The sequence below is a fragment of the Vulpes vulpes genome, unplaced genomic scaffold (genome assembly GCF_048418805.1).
Source record: "Vulpes vulpes isolate BD-2025 unplaced genomic scaffold, VulVul3 Bu000000755, whole genome shotgun sequence".
NCBI classification, from domain to species: domain Eukaryota; kingdom Metazoa; phylum Chordata; class Mammalia; order Carnivora; family Canidae; genus Vulpes; species Vulpes vulpes.
Window position 1 is genome coordinate 167,917 of NW_027325692.1, and position 7,910 is coordinate 175,826.

At 33.7% G+C, this 7,910-nt stretch overlaps 1 non-coding gene across 1 annotated transcript; it reads left to right on the top strand.

Annotated features, from left to right (window-relative positions):
* The first annotated feature begins 6,986 nt into the window (after positions 1-6,986).
* LOC140596647 (U4 spliceosomal RNA) lies at positions 6,987-7,128 on the top strand. Its single transcript, XR_011998542.1, has one exon. It is a non-coding gene; the product is annotated as a U4 spliceosomal RNA (small nuclear RNA).
* Positions 7,129-7,910: the final 782 nt, after the last annotated feature.

Genomic DNA, 7,910 nt, shown 5'->3' on the forward strand with positions numbered 1-7,910 from the left:
AGTTGGCATGTTAAACCAGGGAATGAGAGAGTTAAGATTTTGTATGCATAGACAGGACTGGATAAAAGGAGACGCTTTTGAAAAAACACAGATAGGATATCATAAGGCTCTAAAACAAGACCATTGACAATAAGGTTCATTGCCTCAGGGATAGGATGAAGAGCTATATGATTTTGAGCCTAGGCATCTAGAATAATACTGAAGCCTTTAAGTTTGAGAAAACCATGATTGTGCATGTGTGTGCTTGTGTGTGTATGTGTGTGCATTTGACCTGATTAGGATGGCTATTAGAATCTCAGTAATTTTATGTTTTTATAATTTTCCTGTTTCCTTGGAGAAAGGAATCTGTACCTTGACAAGATTTACCCCAATCCACCTACCTCCTCAGTAGAAGAGCAGGAAAACTTGAGCTCTTGGCTACCTAAGTAATTCTGAGTATAACAGAGAACTTTCTTAGTTAAAGGATAAAACTAAGATAGGCCCCAGAGTAGTTTACCAGCCTGCTTATCCTAAATCAGTATTACTCAACACTGGCAATTGGGTCCAAATAATTTTTTGTTGCAGTCATGTTCCTGTACGTGGTAGGATCTTTAGCAGCATCCAGGCCTCTACCCACTAGATGCCTAACACTCTTCCTCTCTCCTTCCCCACAGTTGTGGCAAACAAAAATATCTCCATCACTGCCAAATCCATTCTGAGACCTAAAATCACTGCTTGTACAGAACTACTAGTTGGAGGGTGTAGTAGAAAGAACATTTTTTTTTTTTTTTTACTTAGTTTGGTTTGGTTCTTTTCTGTTACTCCAGTCTTTCTTCTGCCCTGATCCTGTAACGTGATGCATGAAGTCAAACAAGATACCTATTTATAAAATAAGAACTGCAATCTGATACTTCATCCCTATTGGCATTATATCCAGCAACTATAGGGATGGTGGAGATAACGTATACAAAGATTGAGCATGCCCTTAATAAAGAGTGGCTTTCATCATTGTGTCTTGTAAATGAGGAGGAAAATATACCAAAGTAAACATTTTTTCCTTCTTTGTTTGTTCTGAAACTTTTGAGGGATTTAGTTATCTGTTTCTAAGACCTTCTTTTGACTATGCAATTCCCCACAGTCTGGTGTTAGATCGTGACCTCCCATAGAAAATGAGTATGATTATTTATTTATTTATTTATTTATTTTTGAGTATGATTATTTAACATCTTTTGCGCACAGTTCTATATGGCATCATGGGCACCTGGGCCTCTTCATAACATCAGCTACAGATAGCAATGGTATCAGTCTGCTTTTCATCTCTTTCCAATAACATTCTCCACTACATGCATGATACATTGTTCATTTTTATAACTATTTTTTATACTCAAAAATAGAATTCTATAGTTTCAAAGCAAAATAGGATTCCTGAGTCTCCCACAAAAGATGTGATCAGGGACCCAATTGCACCTTCCCTTGGGTCTAACTTTGAGTCATTACTATGTTGTATGTTTATGAAGTAGTCAGCATCCTCTGCTCAGAATAATTATTGTTTTCTTCAGCTACAGCTAAAGTTGATATAAGGAACACACCCGACAAAAATTACACTGAGGTGTCTGGATTTCTCCAGAGAATTTTAAGAATATCTGCATTGCCATGTTCCAAAGAGGCTCTATAGCGCAACCCTTACTTTACACTAACAATGCCATAAACAATTACTGTAGTCTGGCAGTCACCATTGAAAGATCTCTAGCCATGTTTCAAGGGGATTATGGTCAGTCATTGAAATACATTTTCTCCCCCATAGGTATGTATGGAATTCCATCACTCCAAGTGTTCTGTTTACAGAATTTTGTTCAAGTAGGATAAAATACTAATCTTCTTATGGTGAGGCAGGAAATGTTTGCACACAGGTTTATTCACTATAGCAGAGCACGTACCCAGTGAACTGCCTTGCTCAGCAACTTCCTCTGAGGGTATACAGCAGCTGCTCCTTATCCATGGTTTCACTTTCCACAGCTTCAGCTACCTGCCTTCAACTGGAGACAGGAAGCAGGAGATCCTCCTGATGATATGTCAGAAGGTCACGGTTGCCTAAACCTAATTCACAGAGCCTACAACATCCTCCTCACTTCATCTCATTACATAGGCATTTTATCATTTCACATCATCATAAAAAGTTGAGCACTGTTCAATAAGATATTTTAAGGGAGAGAGAGATCATATTCACATAGCTTTTATTACAGTATATTGTTACAGTTGTTCTATTTTATTATTAGTTATTGTTGTTAATCATGGGTATGTATGTACAGGAAAAAAAGACAGTATCTATAGGGTTCAGTACTATATGATTTCAGGCATCCACTGGGGGTCTTGGAACAGAACCTTTGTGGCTAAGGGAGGGGTAGTATATTAGCGTTTTACCCCACAAATAATCTCTACCGGCCACAGTTCGAGCACAGAGAATCACAATCTGCTAACATCTGGGCAGGTGCTCTCATGACCTTTTCAGTGCTACACAGATTCCCCTAAGGTGACAACTGCATTCAGACAACAGTTAGATCTAGATTTAGTTATGTAACAGGGCCAAGTTCAGCAGTCACTTATGAATTTTACGTATAGATCCATGCATGAGAATAGTTCTAAGAGGGAAGAAAAAGGAAATGGACATTTTTATTCAGAACTAATGCTTCAGTGTCTCTCTAAAACAATTTATCAAAAGAAAAAAAATCTTGTTTGACTTCCTCTTACCCATTCTCTCTCTCTCTCTCTCTCTCTCTCTTTTAAACAAACATATTTGGGGTTTGAACTGAACATATTTCCAGCAAGCATTCCATCCTACTTACCTCCTGAGTGATTCAAAGAATTTTAGACAAACTGTCACATTTCTTTGTACACAACACTTAAAGGAAGTTAATTGAATCAGCAATTTAGATACAGACAACCTATAGCAATATAAATGGTTTTGGCGAAGCCAAGGTAAAAATGAATCACTCAGTGGAAAGGTTGGCAGATAAAATACGGAACACCTTGTTGAGCTTTAATTTCAGATAAACAACACATTTCAAATTTTAGCATAAAGATGTCCCAGATACTGCCCGGCACATACTTAGAATAAAATCATTTTTATCATAAGTTCAAATTTAACTGGAAATCCTGTCAAATTTGCTAAATTTGACAACCCTACTCTATGAAGGGAAGGGGAGAAAAATGTATGTGAAAATCTTGGCAACTTAGAAGGTCAGAGCCACTGTATTTAAACATCTGAAGTTACTTCCTCTATTTTCAAGCCCCATAATATAAAATATTTAGAACAAATAAAAGGAGATGCTTCACTCAGCAGGCAGTCACCTTGTGAAATTCACTGTCACCATAGGTCACTGGGCTGGATAATTTTATGACCAATAATAACATTTGTCTGAATGCATGCTGAGAAAAGGTAATCAAATCTCACACTTTAGGGAATAAGTTGCTCATTGCAGAAATTGGGAGGGAATGACTTCCTGCACAATTGGCCAGGGGTGTTATGAGGGTTATGGTCATTGTCAGAGAGCCTGCCTGCCCCCATGGATCAGGGAGAGGCTGACTAATCAATGAGTGTTGTCACCAAAAATGGATGCAAAATTCACTATTAGTAATGAGGTTGATCATGATGGTAAAAATAATTATGCAATGCTTATTTAAAAGAGACCACTCATGTATTTATAAGGAAAAATAGTTAATTTAAGGTGATTTTACATGATACAAACTAAAGAAACATATTAATTGTTTTTTTTTTTTTCTTTTTTAGTCAGGATCATAGAAGGTAGAAAGAAATAGAAACTGTTCACTAGCTCCAGAGAAGGAGATGCCCTCCCTTTTGCACAGGATTTCTGATTTTCTTTATAGCCTCATCACATCCACAAATTAACCTCAGTTTTACAGCATCAATGTAAGGAAAGATTATAATCCAAACTACAGTCATATAAGAAAGATGATGTCACAAAATTTTGATAAAGCAAAGTTGACCTATTCTTTCCAGTTACAAGCACCTCCTTTTGTCTCCTAATGAATCTCCCCCCTTGCCATGCTATCTTGGTTTCTTTTGTCACAAAGAAAAATAGTATAATAAATAAATTCATTCTAAAGTAAAATGAATTTCATTGAGTGGAGTCCTGTAAGGAAAGTCGTACGGAAAGGAGGTGGACAGAGTCAATAATTTACCCAAAGCAATGATGTCTATGGTAGAATGTTAAATCTACCATAGAGCTACAAGTTAAATTCCTTAATGTTCTTCACTTCATAAATAAAACTTTCTAATTTATCTACTTATAAGGCTATTATTACATTTTGAGCCCTCGTGAGATACTCGAGTTGGAATGTGTTGCCTAAGTCTGATAAGTGACATAAGGCAAAGAAAAAACAATGCAATGCAAGAATGATGTGTCCCCACCACTTCTTTGATTCTGACAGGACAAAGATAAACCAAACAGAGCAAAAACAAATACATGACTTTTGATTTTGATTTTTGTTACCAATTAACATTTATCATTGAATAGCAACTAAATAGCAATATATCATTTAAACTGCAAGCGAATTTTCACAGTCATTTATTGAGCTTAAGAGAAAAAAAGTGGAACAAAAAGCAATTAATAGGTTAAATATATACTTTTTCCAAGATCCCAAAGATTAATATAAGCCATAAACAAAATAACTTGAAGAAAAAAAGGAATAACATGCATTATAATAAACAGAATGATTACCTCCAGACACAAGTAAGCAATTTGTCCATTGACTCCATCAAAATAACACAGCACTTGTTGTTGTTGTTGTTCTAAAATTCATCTAGGTAGCTATACACTAGCAATGTTTAGCTACTGAAAACCAGCTAAAATGCAAAGTATTGTATACGACTAAAATCTGAAATAAAATAGATAAACAAGGAAGGAGTTAACTATAAAGAAGTAAATAATTTCCTATTTCTTGTCCCTTAAACACAGACATAATTGATATAATCAAAGAAATTGAAACCATGGTTGAAATCTCAATGACTAGTTGAACACGGTTTGTTGGTGAGACAAAGAGAAATATTTGGATTAAAACATGCAAAGTTAAAAAAATGAAACGTTCCCTGTTAAAATATTTGTACCATACCAAATAAGATGTTTAAATTCAAATTGATCATTTTTTTAGCAAATATACCTGATATGATTTTTTTTCTTCATGTTTCATGGTACATCTATGATGACTGAATCTGATATTTCTGCTGAATTTCTCAGTTTAGTTTCTCTGTTGACCATTAAATCTATTATCTCTCTATATCTAATTTACCAATATATTAAATCTGGAGGACAAATTTTATCCTGATAGATTTATCTGGAAGTTGGCCATGTCTTTTATATAGTATAGTTTTCTCTTTCCTCTTTTAGTTAAATTGTTTTAAAACAGCCTACATGTTTAGAATCTTACAACCAAAATGCTTGAATTAATTAATTTTATGTTTTAAGAACAAAAGTAGCTTCTTCATTAGAACTTCTCCATTTGCATGGTAATAACAAATATTGGATTGGAAAGGAATGTGTAAAATAAGATAGTAGATTTTTTGTCATGTTTTATTACCAAGCTTAAGAAAATTGATTCCTTTTAAAATATTGGCATCTGCTTAAAAGTCACTACATTTGCATAAGGTAAATGCATGAATAATACCAAATACTTTAGTATATGTTACAAACTATGTCAAATAGCTTCAATTCCAAAACCTTTCTTTTTTCTTTTCTTTTTTTTTTTTTTCATTTCCTTAGGTTACAGTTAGAGAAATCTTTTCTTTCATCTTGCTGAAAAATTGGAGGCAAGTTGGGTTTGTTCTCCAAAGGCCGTATAATTTTTCACTGAAGTAAACAAGCCTAATTTTAGAAGCATATATTGTGGTCATTAAAGTGCTCCATATGTAGCTATATTATAAAATATCTAGAGAGAGTGGATTTTGTTTAGTGTCTACAAGTACTTCATTTTATAGATATTTTCCAACCAACACACACAAACATACTTCAACCTTATGGCTGGTAACAGTATCTTGCCATCTGTGTGTTTGTATTTTAAGCAGAACATGCTATGAAAATGTAGTAAAAATATACAACAAAAAAGAAACCTGAAGCCAGTTTTAAGTAGACTACTTCTTGGCTTAGAAAATTAAGAGTGCCAAACATCATCTGTGCTTTTCTAAAATAATATGTTAAAGAAATACAGATGAACACTTCTTTTTTTTTTTTGAACAAAGCAAATTGAGTAAAAATAGATGAAATGGCTGAAGAGTTTCCTTTTTAGGGAAAAGGCCATTATTATTTGTTTTTGAAGATGTAGTCATATATATTCCCTAATATTTTCTTTTTTTATTTTATTTTATTTTATTTTTTTTTTTTATTTTTTTTTTCCTAATATTTTCTTTAGTTTAAAATATTTAGTTAGAGCTATTATCCCTATTAAATTTTTTAAAAATCTTCCTGGGTGTAAGAACTATTATGTACTTTGTGGTTGTGTTCAGTATTTATAGGTTCTCCACCACTGTCCCTAAATTTAAGTTCTAGAGCCTAACATGCTTTTCCTACATCAAAGAATGAGAATGTTTACTATTAGTAACTCAATTGGTATCAGGTATTTTCTATATTTTCTTGAGGATTATTTTGTCAGTGGCTAATATCAAATTTCTCAATAGAAATGGAATATTTGGTAAATTATGTACAAATTTTTCTATCATTTAATATACTTAGGTCATTAGAAGAATCACAAAATTTTAGTGAAGTTTCTTTCCATTATTTCTACATATTTCATACATAACATCAGAGGTTCAGATTTTTCATGACATTCCAAAAAACTAATTTTTAAAAATTCCAATTCTATTTATGTACTATGGGTAATTTAATGTTTCCTAATACTACTTACATCTTACTTTACATTTATTCATTAATTTATAAAAATTGGCCATCATAAGATTAAAATATAAGTACTGCCCACACTTCAAATAACAACAAAAAAGCTTTGCGCAGTGGCAATATCATAGCCAATGAGGTTTATCCAAGGCGCGATTATTGCTAATTCAAATAACAACAACAAAAAAAACAATTTAATGCCTACAACATTATTAGAAGATGCTAATATTTATAACATATAGCAATGACCAACAAAACAGAAGACAATAAAATTCCACTTGTCCTGGTTTCAACTATAACAAATAAATGAGCAAGCAGACAACAGATTCAAAACCAGATCTACAAGATAGAGCAACATAAACTGGATTTAATTTCCCACCTGAAAACAAACAAACAAACAAAAAACAACAATGTAAAACAATGATTTTGAACACACTCCTGAACAATGAACCAACCTTGAGAGATAGGACACAAAGTACCTGAGCCCTATGATTGCTTCAGTTTAGGGCCTTCAAAGAATTTCCAGCTAAGAGCAGTAAAGAGGAGCCTAAATGGAGCCATGGGCCTGTCTAAATTGAGATCTTAGGAGATCAAGGGAGTCAGAATGTGTAGGACAGAGAATTAGAGAGGAGAGCATGGCTCAAAGATAGAAATGGGGATGCAAAGCATTCCCCTTGAGATTCAAGTGAATACTATCCAGTCGGCTGTGTTTAACTAAACTGCCTAAGGCCAAGGAAATAATCAACTGAAAAGATTAGAGAAAACAGTTCACAGCAGTCACATGAGGCTGGGAATCCTGTCTTTTCTCACTAGGTGATCAGGAAACTTGATTCACAAAGCATTGACAGTCATCCTAATCATTTTGTCACAGTACTGAAAAAAGCTTATCCTTAGATTAAACACAGCTTTCTTCCCAACTAACAAATCTTACAAACAGGACATAAAATGGTCAACTTGTTTCCAAGTAACTTAATTATGACTAAGACCAATGCTTAAGAATATTAATTGGAACACAAAAATATTCAGCAT